Consider the following 14,909-nt stretch of genomic DNA (forward strand, 5'->3'; position numbering starts at 1 on the left):
TTTCTATGGATTACGACTATTGCTTTTCTATTTTAATTAATGTATTGATTCAGTTTTAAGGATTACTTTCTTTCTTTATTTTATGAATCTAGATGGAATGAGAGTATGACCCTTATTCTAAATGCGTTCTTGTGACCTTGGGAGAGGTCTCTCACCTGAACACAGCTTCAAAACAAATTCCTCCTAAATTGCTAATTACTTGGGCTAATCTGGATATGTGACATATAATCCATTTAGCTTTGGATAATTAGGGTTTTTGTAGCCATAAACTAGATTTGAACTTAACCCTTTAATTGGAATCAAGTGACCAAGAGATTGGCGGTTGATGAAGCTTAGAGGAGACTAAATCACTAAGAGACTAGGGTTTAGTCAATTACAGTTTGCCATGAAATGAATCTTGCATGATTAAAATAGTTGGTAAGAAAACTTAATCCATAAAAGTAAACGTCTTTGATACCTTAACTGTTTCTCTCATTGATTTCTACACCATACACATTATTTTCTTCCTTTATTCTTGATTTATCGTTTAATGCTTTTGAAACCCACAAAACCAACTTTTCTATCTGCTTAACTAAACCAATCAGCCGACCATTGTTGCTCAGTTCATCAGTCCTCATGGGATCGACTCTCACTCACCTGAGGTATTACTTGGACGACCCGATGCATTTGCCAGTTCAATTGTGGATATTCTCAAAATTCGGACCAGTGATGTTTGTCATTTCTTTAAACAAAAGAAACTTTCCTTTTCTATAAGTTCTACTACATCTAATAAAATTTTTTATTTAGTGCATTTGATACATGGGGGCCAATTTCCATTCCTTTCACTAATGGTTTCAAATATTTTTGATAATAGTTGAAGATAAGAGTAGATATACATGGGTACACTTTCTCAAACTGAAATATAAAGTTTCAAATTTGGTTAAAAATTTTGTTTTCTTGATAGAAACTGAATTTGGCAAAACAATAAAGGCCATTCGATCTGACAATGGTCTAGAATTTAATCTCAAATCTTTTTACCAATCTAAAGGTATCATTCATCAAATTTCATGTGCGAAAACTCTACAACAAAATGGCGTTATGGAGAGGAAGCACCAACACATTCTTAATATTGCTAGAGGTCTTATTTTCCAATCAAATCTTCACAAATGTCTCTAGCCTCATACAATAGACCATGTTGTGCACTTGATGAATAGAATACCTAGCATTAAACTTAAAAAGAACTCTTTAGCATTTATATGGAAGGGTACCTGACATTAACTCCTGAAAAGTGTTTGGCTTCCTTACTTTTGCTTGCACACTGACAGCAAATAGGAAGAAGCTCGACAGTAGAACCAGGAATTGTCTATTCCTCAAACTCAAACCAAACACTAAAGGATACATTTTGATTGATTTAACAAATAAAAGAGTTTTCATTCAAGGAACATTGTGTTTTATGAATCTAACCTTTTATCACAAAGAGCACGAACATTCCAATAGAGAAACCAAGGCGTTTGACTTCATCTTTGACTATTTTTGAAGAAATAGATCCTTTTATTGTTACATTTCATGCATCACATATATATCATGCACTAGACACTCTCACTCATAATCACACACGACAACATAGTTCATCATCTCATAATCAAACATTGGCACCTAATACACAGTCTGATCACACACTCACACCAAATTCCTCAAATTCACTAATTTAGCATACTTGGTTCAAGCATCCTCATCTCCTCCTTCACAAACAGCACCATTACCTCATACACCAGTACACAACACTCACAATTGAATGAGAGACCATGAAAAACCACCACATTACTTAAAGGACTATCATTGCATGCAAACTTCATCTTCTAAAGCTACTACCAATAGTCATTGCAGGTATCCAATTTCTGCTCACTTATCATATGATGCACCCTCACCATCTTAGAGACATTTTTTCCTCACCATATCATCCAACACTGAACCCAAGTCTTTTGAAGAAGTTGTGAAGGAAGATTATTGGAAGAAAGCTATCAGTGATGAACTTTTAGCTCTTGAAAGTAATAGAACTTGGTCTCTCACAACCCTCCCTGTTGGAAAAAAGGTAATAGGTTGCAAATGGGTCTTCAAGACAAAGTACAAGTTTGATGACACCATCGAAAGACACAAAGCAAGACTTGTTACGAAAGGATTTACTCAAACTGTGGATTTTAACTACTTCGATACATTCGGTCCTGTGGTTAAAATGACAACATTTAGACTCATCATGGCTCTTGCAGCAGTAAAGGGCTGGCACCTCCACCAATTGAATGTCAATAAAGCATTTTTACATGGTGATTTACTCGAAGAAGTCTATATGAAAGCACCACCAGGTTTACAAGTCCCTTCCAATACTGTTTGCAAACTAAAAAGGTCTCTTTATGGACTCAAACAAGCGAGTAGACAGTGAAATTTGAAGCTCAACTCTGTCCTCACAACAGCGGGCTACGTGCAGTCTAAGCATGACTAATGTACATTGACGATATCATCATGGCTGGGGATGACATGCAAGAAATTAACAACTTGAAGACACTTTCTTGACAAGAAATTTACCATCAAGGACCTTGGCCAACTCAAGTTCTTTCTTGGCATGGAAATTGCTCAAAATGGCAAGGGAATTGCTCTTTATCAACGAAAATATACCTTTGATCTCGTCAAAGATTTTGGTATGTTAGAATCTAAAACAGTTTTCACTCTCATGCGCTGCACCTCTCAACTTACAAAGACTTCAGGTACTAGACTTGAAGACGCAACCAAGTATAGGCAACTCATTGGGTGCCTCATCTACCTTACTAACACACGCCCGGACATCTCTTTTGCGGTCAGCAAACTTAGTTAATATCTAAATTGTCCTACTAATGATCATTATAGAGCTAACATGCATATTTTTCGTTACTTCAAAGGCTCCCCAGCAGCTGGTCTTTCCTTCAGCGGCGACTCTGACATCTCTCTATCTGGCTACACAGATTTTGACTGGACAACCTGTGCCGATGCACATCGCCCTATCTGTGGTCAATGCTTCTTTTTTGGCACTTTTCTCATCTCTTGGAAGAGAAAGAAACAAGCCACAGTGACCCGCTTTTCATCCGAGGCCAAATACAAGGCAATGGCACTTGGTTCTATTGAAGGACAATGGCTTCTCTATCTCCTCAAGGACCTCAATGTCAACCATCCAAAGTCTTTCACAATGTACTGCGACAATCACTCTGCACTCCATATCGCCGCCAACCCCGTCTTTCATAAGTGAACAAAACATATAGAAGTGAATTGCCATATCATAAGGGAAAAGGTTCAAGCTGGGATACTCAAGCTACCGCTAATCTCTTGAGCTCACCAAACAGTTGATCTATTCACCAAAGCTTTACCTCTGAAAACCTTCAAGCAGATGTATTCCAAGCTTGGATTAGTGAATTTTCACTATCCAGCTTGAGGGGGATATTGATACCCCTAAACTAGCTATATGTAACATTAATTAGCACACTAATTAGGTTATCTATGCTCTAAGTTAGCTTTACGAAGTAAACATCAATCTCATACTATTCACAGGTGAGGTTCATCATTTTAAATTTGTCTGCCAAATTCATTTCTCTCCAATTTGAATTTCTTATCTCTTTTCTCTGAGTTCGAGTCATAAGTTCCCCGAGTTTCAACAGAAGACGACTTCTTCATTGGACATTCTATCATCAAAACGTGCTCCACAAGGTTACTACAAGCCTACAAGGCCAAGAACTGCAAGCCCACTCGTTTCCATACCCGTAAAGGTACAGTTGACTTTAAAATTTTCTTAATTTTGTCATGGATATCAGAATTGGCAATATGGGTTCCTGCTCTCTGAATCCCTTTTGATTTATTCTTCATTTCAATTGTCATTGTTTGTTCTTTTAAAAAAGTTATGAATTAGAAGACCCAGATTCGTGTTTTTTTTTCTTAATCATTTTCACTCTCCTCAATCTCATAAGAATTGTTATACCTTCTCTTTGCTATTATTGTTTGTTTATACAATTTGGAAGCTTCTTAATTCTTGTGAAATGAATGAATTAAATGTTTATTTCGTGTGAATTTTTTTCCTTTCTTTGATGTCGATATATAACTTGGGAACCTTTTTTCAATTTATATCATAATTTCATGTTTCTGTCTTTGATTTGCTGATGGCTGCTTGCCGTGAAATAATGCTCAATTCTTCACATGATAGTTTGAGGGATTGTAGTTTACTCAGCTGCCAGCTCAGTCAGTTAGAATTAGAAGTAGTTAGAAGTTGTTTAGTTAGTTATACTAGATGAATAGTTAGACTTAGTGGTGTGCGAAATTGTGATCACTACAACTTCGCACAACTAACCAGCAAGTGCACTGGGTCGTCCAAGTAATAAACCTTACGCGAGTAAGGGTCGATCCCACGGAGATTGTTGGTATGAAGCAAGCTATGGTCACCTTGTAAATCTTAGTCAGGCAGACTCAAATGGGTATAGATGATGAATAAAACATAAAGATAAAGATAGAGATACTTATGTATATCATTGGTGAGAGCTTCAGATAAGCGTATGAAGATGCTTGTCCCTTCCGTCTCTCTGCTTTCCTACTGTCTTCATCCAATCCTTCTTACTCCTTTCCATGGCAAGCTTATGCAAGAGCTTCACCGTTGTCAGTGGCTACCTCCCATCCTCTCAGTGGAAATGTTCAACGCACCCTGTCACGGCACGGCTATCCATCTGTCGGTTCTCGATCAGGCCGGAATAGAATCCAGTGATTCTTTTGCGTCTGTCACTAACGCCCCGCCCTCAGGAGTTTGAAGCACGTCACAGTCATTCAATCATTGAATCCTACTCAGAATACCACAGACAAGGTTAGACCTTCCGGATTCTCTTGAATGCCGCCATCAGTTCTTGCCTATACCACGAAGATTCTGATCTCACGGAATGGCTGGCTCGTTTGTCAGGCGAGCGCTCGGTTGTCAGGCGATCACCATGCATCGTGTATCAGGAATCCAAGAGATATTCACCCAATCTAAGGTAGAACGGAGGTGGTTGTCAGTCACACGTTCATAGGTGAGAATGATGATGAGTGTCACGGATCATCACATTCATCAAGTTGAAGAACAAGTGATATCTTGGAACAAGAACAAGCGGAATTGAATAGAAGAACAATAGTAATTGCATTAATACTCGAGGTACAGCAGAGCTCCACACCTTAATCTATGGTGTGTAGAAACTCCACCGTTGAAAATACATAAGAACAAGAGTGATCATTGGCTTCGATCCCAAAGAGGGAACCAGAAGAACCAAGATGAAAATACAATAGTAAAAGGTCCTATTTATAGGGAACTAGTAACTTAAGAATTACAAAGATGAGTAAATGACATAAAAATCCACTTCTGGGCCCACTTGGTGTGTGCTTGGGCTGAGCAATGAAGCATTTTTCGTGTAGAGACTCTTCTTGGAGTTAAACGCCAGCTTTTGTGCCAGTTTGGGCGTTTAACTCCACTTAGGTGCCAGTTCCGGCGTTTAACGCTGGGAATTCTGAAGGTGACTTTGAACGCTGGTTTGAGCCATCAAATCTTGGGCAAAGTATGGACTATCATATACTGCTAGAAAGCCCAGGATGTCTACTTTCCAACGCCGTTGAGAGCGCGCCAATTGGGCTTCTGTAGCTCCAGAAAATCCACTTCGAGTGCAGGGAGGTCAGAATCCAACAGCATCTGCAGTCCTTTTCAGTCTCTGAATCAGATTTTTGCTCAGGTCCCTCAATTTCAGCCAGAAAATACCTGAAATCACAGAAAAACACACAAACTCATAGTAAAGTCCAGAAAAGTGAATTTTAACTAAAAACTAATAAAAATATACTAAAAACTCAACCAAATATACTAAAAACATACTAAAAACAATGCCAAAAAGCGTACAAATTATCCGCTCATCACAACACCAAACTTAAATTGTTGCTTGTCCTCAAGCAACTGAAAATCAAATAAGATAAAAGAAGAGAATATACTATAGACTCCAAATTATCAATGAAACTTAGCTCCAAATTAGATGAGCGGGACTAGTAGCTTTTTGCCTCCGAACAGTTTTGGCATCTCACTTTATCCTTTGAAATTCAGAATGATTGGCTTCTTTAGGAACTCAGAATCCAGATAGTGTTATTGATTCTCCTAGTTAAGTATGATGATTCTTGAACACAGCTACTTATTGAGTCTTGGCCGTGGCCCAAAGCACTCTGTCTTCCAGTATTACCACCGGATACATACATGCCACAGACACATAATTGGGTGAACCTTTTCAGATTGTGACTCAGCTTTGCTAAAGTCTCCAATTAGAGGTGTCCAGGGTTCTTAAGCACACTCTTTTTGCCTTGGATCACAACTTTATTTCTTTCTTTTTCTTTTCTTTTTCTTTCTCCCCTTTTTTTTCTTTTTTCTTTTTTTTGTTCTTCTCCTTCTCTCTTTTTTTTTTGTATTCACTGCTTTTTCTTGCTTCAAGAATCATTTTTATGATTTTTCAGATCCTCATTAACATGTCTCCTTTTTCATCATTCTTTCAAGAGCCAACATTCATGAACCACAAATTCAAAAGACATATGCACTGTTCAAGCATACATTAAGAAAACAAAAAGTATTGCCACCACATCAAACTAATTAGGCTAGTTTTAAAGATGAATTCGAAATCCTGTACTTCTTGTTCTTTTGTGATAAAAATAGTTTTCATTTAAGAAAGGTGATGGATTCATAGGACATTCATAACTTTAAGGCATAGACACTAAGACACTAATGATCATAAGACACAAACATAGATAAACATAAGCATAAAAATTCGAAAAACAGAAGAATAAAGAACAAGGAAATTAAAGAACGGGTCCACCTTAGTGATGGCGGCTTGTTCTTCCTCTTGAAGGTCTTATGGAGTGCTTGAGCTCCTCAATGTCTCTTCCTTGTCTTTGTTGCTCCTCTCTCATGATTCTTTGATCTTCTCTAATTTCATGGAGGAGGATGGAATGTTTTTGGTGCTCCACCCTTAGTTGTCCCATGTTGAAACTCAATTCTCCTAGGGAGGTGTTAATTTGCTCCCAATAGTCTTGTGGAGGAAAGTGCATCCCTTGAGGCATCTCAGGGATCTCATGATGAGAGGGGTCTCTTGTTTGCTCCATCCTTTTCTTAGTGATGGGCTTGTGGTCATGCCTTCTCAGTTGAGCCGGCTTCCTTCTTGAGTTTCTCTTCCATTGAGCGCCCTCTTCACAATGTTTATGAGGACTTGGTCCATCCTTTGATCAAAGTTGACCCTTTTTGAGTTTGAAAGAGATCTCGGGGATCACCTTCTTCAAGGCCACAACTTCATAGAAGTGGTCTTGATGCACCCTTGAGATGAATCTCTCCATCTTCCATGACTCAGAGGTGGAAGCTTTTGCCTTTCCTTTCTCTTCTAGAGGTTTCTCCGGCCTCGGATGCCATAAATGGTTATGGAAAAACAAAAAGCAATGCTTTTACCACACCAAACTTAAAAGGTTTGCTCGTCCTCGAGCAAAAGATGAAAGAAGAGAGTAGAAGAAGAAGAAATGGAGGAAATGGAGGTGGCCTATGGTTCGGCCAAAAGGGGGGAAGAAGTGGTTTGATTATGAATGGTGAGGTAGGTGAAGAGAGGGGTAGGGTTCGGTCATGTAAGGGTGGTGGGGTAGGTGGGGATCCTGTGGGGTCCACAGATCCTAAGGTGTCAAGGAAAAGTCATCCCTGCACCAAATGGCATGCAAAAATGCGTTTTGAGCCAATTCTGGCGTTAAACGCCGGGCTGGTGCCCCTTTCTGGCGTTTAACGCCAGGTTCTTGCCCCTTCCTGGCGTTTAACGCCAGTCTGGTGCCCCTTTCTGGCGTTAAACGCCCAGAATGGTGCCAGACTGGGCGTTAAACGCCCAACTGCTACTCTTACTGGCGTTTAAACGCCAGCAAGGCCTTCCTCCAGGGTGTACTGTTTTTCTTCCTGTTTTTCATTCCGTTTTTGCTTTTTTAATTGATTTTGTGACTTCTTATGATCATCAACCTACAAAAAAAATAAAATAACAAAGGAAAATAGATAAAATATAACATTGGGTTGCCTCCCAACAAGCGCTTCTTTAATGTCAGTAGCTTGACAGAGGGATCTCATGGAGCCTCACAAATGCTCAGAGCAATGTTGGAACCTCCCAACACCAAACTTAGAGTTTGAATGTGGGGGTTCAACACCAAACTTAGAGTTTGGTTGTGGCCTCCCAACACCAAACTTAGAGACTGTGGGGGCTCTGTTTGACTCTGATTTGAGAGAAGCTCTTCATGCTTCTTCTCCATGGTGACAGAGGGATATCCTTGAGTCTTAAACACAAAGGATTCTTCATTCACTTGAATGATCAATTCACCTCCATCAACATCAATCACAGCCTTTGCTGTGGCTAGGAAGGGTCTGCCAAGGATGATAGATTCATCCATGCATTTTCCAGTCTCTAGGACTATGAAATCAATAGGGATGTAATGGTCTTCAATCTTTACCAAAACATCCTCTACAAGTCCATAAGCTTGTTTCTTTGAATTGTCTGCCATCTCTAGTGAGATTCTTGCAGCTTGTACCTCAAATATCCCTAGCTTCTCCATTACAGAGAGAGGCATGAGGTTTACACTTGACCCTAAGTCACACAGAGCCTTCTTGAAGGTCATGGTGCCTATGGTACAAGGTATGGAAAACTTCCCAGGATCTTGTCTCTTTTGAGGTAATTTCTGCCTAGACAAGTCATCCAGTTCTTTGGTGAGCAAAGGGGGTTCATCCTCCCAAGTCTCATTACTAAATAACTTGTCATTTAACTTCATGATTGCTCCAAGGTATTTAGCAACTTGCTCTTCAGTGACATACTCATCCTCTTCAGAGGAAGAATACTCATCAGAGCTCATGAATGGCAGAAGTAAGTCCAATGGAATCTCTATGGTCTCATTTTGAGCCTCAGATTCCCATGGTTCCTCATTAGGGAACTCGTTGGAGGTCAGTGCACGCCCATTGAGGTCTTCCTCAGTGGCGTTCACTTCCTCTCCTTCCTCTCCAAATTCGGCCATGTTGATGGCCTTGCACTCTCCTTTTGGATTTTCTTCTGTATTGCTTGGGAGAGTACTAGGAGGGAGTTCAGTAACTTTCTTGCTCAGCTGTCCCACTTGTGCCTCCAAATTCCTAATGGAGGATCTTGTTTCAGTCATGAAACTTTGAGTGGTTTTGATTAGATCAGAGACCATGGTTGCTAAGTCAAAGGGGTTCTGCTTAGAATTCTCTATCTGTTGCTGAGAAGATGATGGAAAGGGCTTGCCATTGCTAAACCTGTTTCTTCCACCATTATTGTTGTTGAAATATTGTTGAGGTCTCTGTTGATCCTTCCATGAGAAATTTGGATGATTTCTCCATGAAGAATTATAGGTGTTTCCATAGGGTTCTCCTAGGTAATTGGTGGACGAAATTGTGATTCAAATTCTTGTATCATTTGTGATCAATGTTCTAATTATGGCTCTGGTGGAATTCACAACTCCGTTCAACTAACCAGCAAGTGTACTGGGTCGTCCAAGTAATAACCTTACGTGAGTAAGGGTCGAATCCACAGAGATTGTTGGTATGAAGCAAGCTATGGTCACCTTGCAAATCTCAGTTAGGCGAATTGAACATTTGTAATAGTGATAATTGGATTGTTCTAATAAAAAGGAATAATAAAAGGGATAGAGATACTTATGTAGATTCATTGGTGGGAATTTCAGATAAGCGGAATGGAGATGCTGTAGAGCTCTAAGACGCCTGCTCTCCTATTCCTTCTACCCAATCCTTCTTACTCCTCTCCATGGCAAGCTTTGTATAGGGGTTCACTATCAGCTGTGGCTACTTTCATTCCTCTCGGGGAAATAACCTGCACGGCTGTCACTCGCACAGCTAACCAGTCTGGAGGCATCACCCATGGTTGATAGCTACATCCCATCCTCGCAGTGAAAGCTATGCACGCACTCTGTCACAGTACGGCCAATCACCGGTTGGTTCCCGCTCCTACTGGAATAGAATCCCTCTTTTGCGTTTGTCACTAACGCCCAGCAGGTTAAAGTTTGAAGCACGTCACAGTCATTCATGAACGGAATCCTACTCGGAATACCACAGACAAGGTGAGACTTTCCGGATTCCCAGGATCCTACTCGGAACACCACAGACAAGGTTGGACTTTCCGGATCTAGATGAATGCCGCCATCTATCTAGCTTATACCACGAAGATTCTGTTGGGGAATCTAAGAGATATACATTCAAGCCTTGTTACACGCAGAACGGAAGTGGTTGTCAATCACGCGCGTTCATAAGTGAGAATGATGATGAGAGTTATTAGCTCATCACATTCATCATGTTCTTGAGTACGAATGAATATCTTGGAATAAGAATAAGATAGAGAATTGAATAAAAGAAAATAGAACTTCATTAATCTTTGAGGTACAGCAGAGCTCCACACCCTTAATCTATGGTGTGCAGAAACTCCACCGTTGAAAATACATAAGCAAAGGGTTCAGGCATGGCCGAATGGCCAGCCCCCTAAAACGTGATCAATGATCTCCTAAGATGAAGACTAAAACAAAACTGAGACCAAAGATGATTGATACATTAGTAAATCATCCTATTTATAATAAACTAGCTCCTAGGGTTTACATGAGTAAGTAATTGATGCATAAATCCACTTCTGGGGCCCACTTGGTGTATGCTTGGGCTGAGCTTGATCTATCCACGAGCTGAGGCTTCTCTTGGAGTTGAATTTCGAGTTGTGATGTGCTTTGGGCGTTCAACTCCGGATTATGACGTTTTTCTGGCGTTTAACTCCAGAAAGGAGCGTGTACTTGGCGTTCAACGCCAGTTTGCGTCGTCATTCTTCGAATAAAGTATGGACTATTATATATTGCTGGAAAGCCCTGGATGTCTACTTTCCAACGCCGTTGAGAGCGCGCCAATTGGAGTTCTGTAGCTCCAGAAAATCCATTTCGAGTGCAGGGAGGTCAGAATCCAACAGCATCAGCAGTCCTTTTGTCAGCCTTTTTCAGAGTTTTGCTCAAATCCCTCAATTTCAGTCAGAATTTACCTGAAATCACAGAAAAACACACAAACTCATAGTAAAGTCCAGAAATGTGAATTTAACATAAAAACTAATGAAAACATCCCTAAAAGTAGCTCAAACTTACTAAAACTATATAAAAACTATGCCAAAAAGCGTATAAATTATCCGCTCATCACAACACCAAACTTAAATTGTTGCTTGTCCCCAAGCAACTGAAAATCAAATAGGATAAAAAGAAGAGAATATACTATAAAGTCCAAAATATCAATGAATATTAATTTAATTACATGAGCGGGACTTGTAGCTTTTTGCTTCTGAACAGTTTTGGCATCTCACTTTTTCCTTTGAAGTTCAGAGTGATTGGCATCTTTAGGAACTTAGAATTTCAGATAGTGTTATTGACTTTCCTAGTTAAGCATGTTGATTCTTGAACACAGCTACTTTTGAGTCTTGGCCGTGGCCCTAAGCACTTTGTCTTCCAGTATTACCACCGGATACACAAATGCCACAGACACATAACTGGGTGAACCTTTTCAGATTGTGACTTAGCTTTGCTAAAGTCCCCAATTAGTGGTGTCCAGAGCTCTTAAGCACACTCTTTTGCCTTGGATCACGACTTTAACCACTCAGTCTCAAGCTTTTCACTTGGACCTTCATGACACAAGCACATGGTTAGGGACAGCTTGGTTTAGCCGCTTAGGCCTGGATTTAATTTCCTTGGGCCCTCCTATCCATTAATGCTCAAAGCCTTGGATCCTTTTTACCCTTGCCTTTTGGTTTTAAGGGCTATTGGCTTTTTCTATTGCTCCTTCTTTTTCTATATACTCTTTTTAGATCTCTTCTTTTTTTTTTTTTTTTCACTGCTTTTTCTTGCTTCAAGAATCAATTCCATGAATTTTTCAGATCATCAATAACATCTCTCTTTGTTCATCATTCTTTCAAGAACCAACAATTTTAACACTCATAAACAACAAGATCCAAAGACATATGCACTGTTCATTCATTCATTCAGAAAACAAAAGCATTGTCACCACATCAAAATAATTAAACTAAATTCAATAATAATTTCGAAAATTATGTACTTCTTGTTCTTTTGAATTAAAACATTTTTCTTTTAAGAGAGGTGAAGGACTAATGGATTTTATTCATAGCTTTAAGGCATGGTTACTAATGATCATGAAATAAAGACACAAAACATAGATAAACATAATAATTAAAAACCGAAAACAGAAAGAAATAAAGAACAAGGAATGAATCCACCTCTAGTGGCGTCTTCTTCTTGAAGGACCAATGATGTTCTTCAACTCTTCTATGTCCCTTCCTTGCCTTTGTTGCTCCTCCCTCATTGCTCTTTGATCTTCTCTTATTTCTTGAAGAGTGAGGGCGTGTTCATGGTGTTCCACCCTTAGTTGTTCCACATTATGGCTCAAATCTTCCAAGGAGGTGCTAAGTTGCTCCCAATAGTTGTTGGGAGGAAAGTGCATTTGAGGCATTTGTTGATGGTGAACCTCCTCTTGTTCTCCTTGAGGGCCGTGAGGAACTTCCCTTGTTTGCTCCATCCTTTTCTTGGTGATGGGCTTGTCTTCTTCTATGGAGGCATCTCCATCTATGATAACTCCGGCTGAATAACATAGATGGCATATGAGGTGAGGGAATGCTAGCCGTGCCATGTATGAAGGCTTGTCAGCTATTTTGTAGAGTTCATTGGCTATGACTTCATGAACCTCTACTTCTTCTCCAATCATGATGCTATGAACCATGATGGCTCGATCCACAGTAACTTCAGATCGGTTGCTTGTGGGGATGATGGATCTTTGAATGAACTCCAACCATCCTCTAGCTACAGGCTTGAGGTCCAGTCTTCTTAGTTGGACTGGCTTGCCTTTGGAGTCAACTCTCCATTGGGCGCCTTCCACACAAATGTCCCTAAGGACTTGGTCCAACCTTTGATCAAAGTTGACCCTTCTAGTGTAGGGGTGTTCATCACCTTGCATCATAGGCAAATGAAACGCCAACCTCACATTCTCCGGACTAAAATCCAAGTATTTCCCCCTAACCATTGTGAGATAATTCTTTGGGCTTGGGTTCATACTTTGGTCATGGTTTCTAGTGATCCATGCATTGGCATAGAACTCTTGAACCATGAGAATTCCGACTTGTTGCATGGGGTTGGCTAAGACTTCCCAACCTCTTTTTTGAATTTCATGTCGGATTTCCGGATACTCATTTTTCTTGAGCTTGAAAGGGACCTCAGGGATCACTTTCTTCTTTGCCACAACATCATAGAAGTGGTCTTGATGGCTTTTGGAGATAAATCTCTCTTTCTCCCATGACTCGGAAGTGGAAGCTTTTGCTTTCCCTTTCCCTTTTCTTGAGGAAATTCCGGTCTTGGGTGCCATTGATGGTGAATGAAAATCAAAAAGCTTAGGCTTTTTACCACACCAAACTTAAAATTTTCTTGTCCCCAAGCAAAAAGAAAAGAAGAGTAGAAGAAGAAGAAGAAAATATGGAGAGAGGGAGAAGAGAGGGTTCGGTTATGTGGGAGAATGTGGGTTTGTGTTGTGTGAAAATGTAAAAGAAAAGAAGGGTATTTATAGGGAGGGGGGAGGGTATAGGTTCGGCCATGTTGGGTGGGAAAGGGTGGGAAATTGAATTTGAAAGTAGTGGGGGTAGGTGGGGTGTATGGGGAAGAGGGGTTGATGTGAATGGTGAATGGGGTAATTGGGAAGAGGAATTGAGGTGATAGGTGAAGGTTTTGGGAAGTGTGACATTGAGAATGAGATTTGGATTAGAAGAGTGTGATTAGGATTAAAAGGAATGTGGTAGGTGGGGATCCTGTGGGGTCCACAGATCCTGAGGTGAAAACAAATACCATTCTTTCACCATATAGGCATGTAACATGCCTTGATGCATCATTCTGGCGTTCAAACGCCCATTGATGCTAGTTCTGGGCGTTAAACGCCCATGTTATGCATGATTCTGGCGTTGAACGCCAGTTTCATGCTTGTTTCTGGCGTTCAGCGCCAGATTGTCCTCTGTGTGCGCATCCTGGCGTTAAACGCCAGGTTGTTGCTTGTTTTGGGCGTTCAACGCCAGAAAGATGCTCTGTTCTGGCGTTGAACGCCAGAAAGATGCTCCTTCTGGGCGTTGAACGCCAGCCTGTGCGCCTCCAGGGTGAAAAATTTTTTCTTCTGTTTTTGACTCTGTTTTTAATTTTTTTTGATTTTTTCGTGACTCCTCATGATCATGTACCTAATAAAACACAAAAATAATAAAGAAACAAAATAAAATAAAATTAGATGAATAAAATTGGGTTGCCTCCCAACAAGCGCTTCTTTAATGTCAATAGCTTGACAGTGGCTCTCATGGAGCCACAAGGTGATCAGGTCAATTTAGTGTGTAGTGTTCCCAGCACCAAACTTAGAGTTTGGATATGGGGTTTGAACACCAAACTTAGAGTTTGGTTGTGGCCTCACAACACCAAACTTAGAGTTTGACTGTGTGGGCTCTTCTTGACTCTGAACTGAGAGAAGCTCTTCATGCTTGCTCTCTTCTGTCACAGAGGGATGGCCATGTGCTTGAAACACAAGGTAGTCCCCATTCAATTGAAGGACTAACTCTCCTCTGTTGACATCTATCACAGCTCCTGCTGTGGCTAGGAAAGGTCTTCCTAGGATGATGCATTCATCATCTTCCTTCCTAGTATCTAGGATTATGAAATCAGTAGGGATGTAAAGGCCTTCAACCTTTACTAGCACGTCCTCTACTAATCCATAAGCTTGTCTTACTGACTTGTCTGCCAGTTGTAATGAGAACAAGGCAGGTTGTACCTCAATGATTCCC

This window comes from Arachis stenosperma, chromosome 5 (genome assembly GCF_014773155.1).
Source record: "Arachis stenosperma cultivar V10309 chromosome 5, arast.V10309.gnm1.PFL2, whole genome shotgun sequence".
Lineage (NCBI taxonomy): Eukaryota > Viridiplantae > Streptophyta > Magnoliopsida > Fabales > Fabaceae > Arachis > Arachis stenosperma.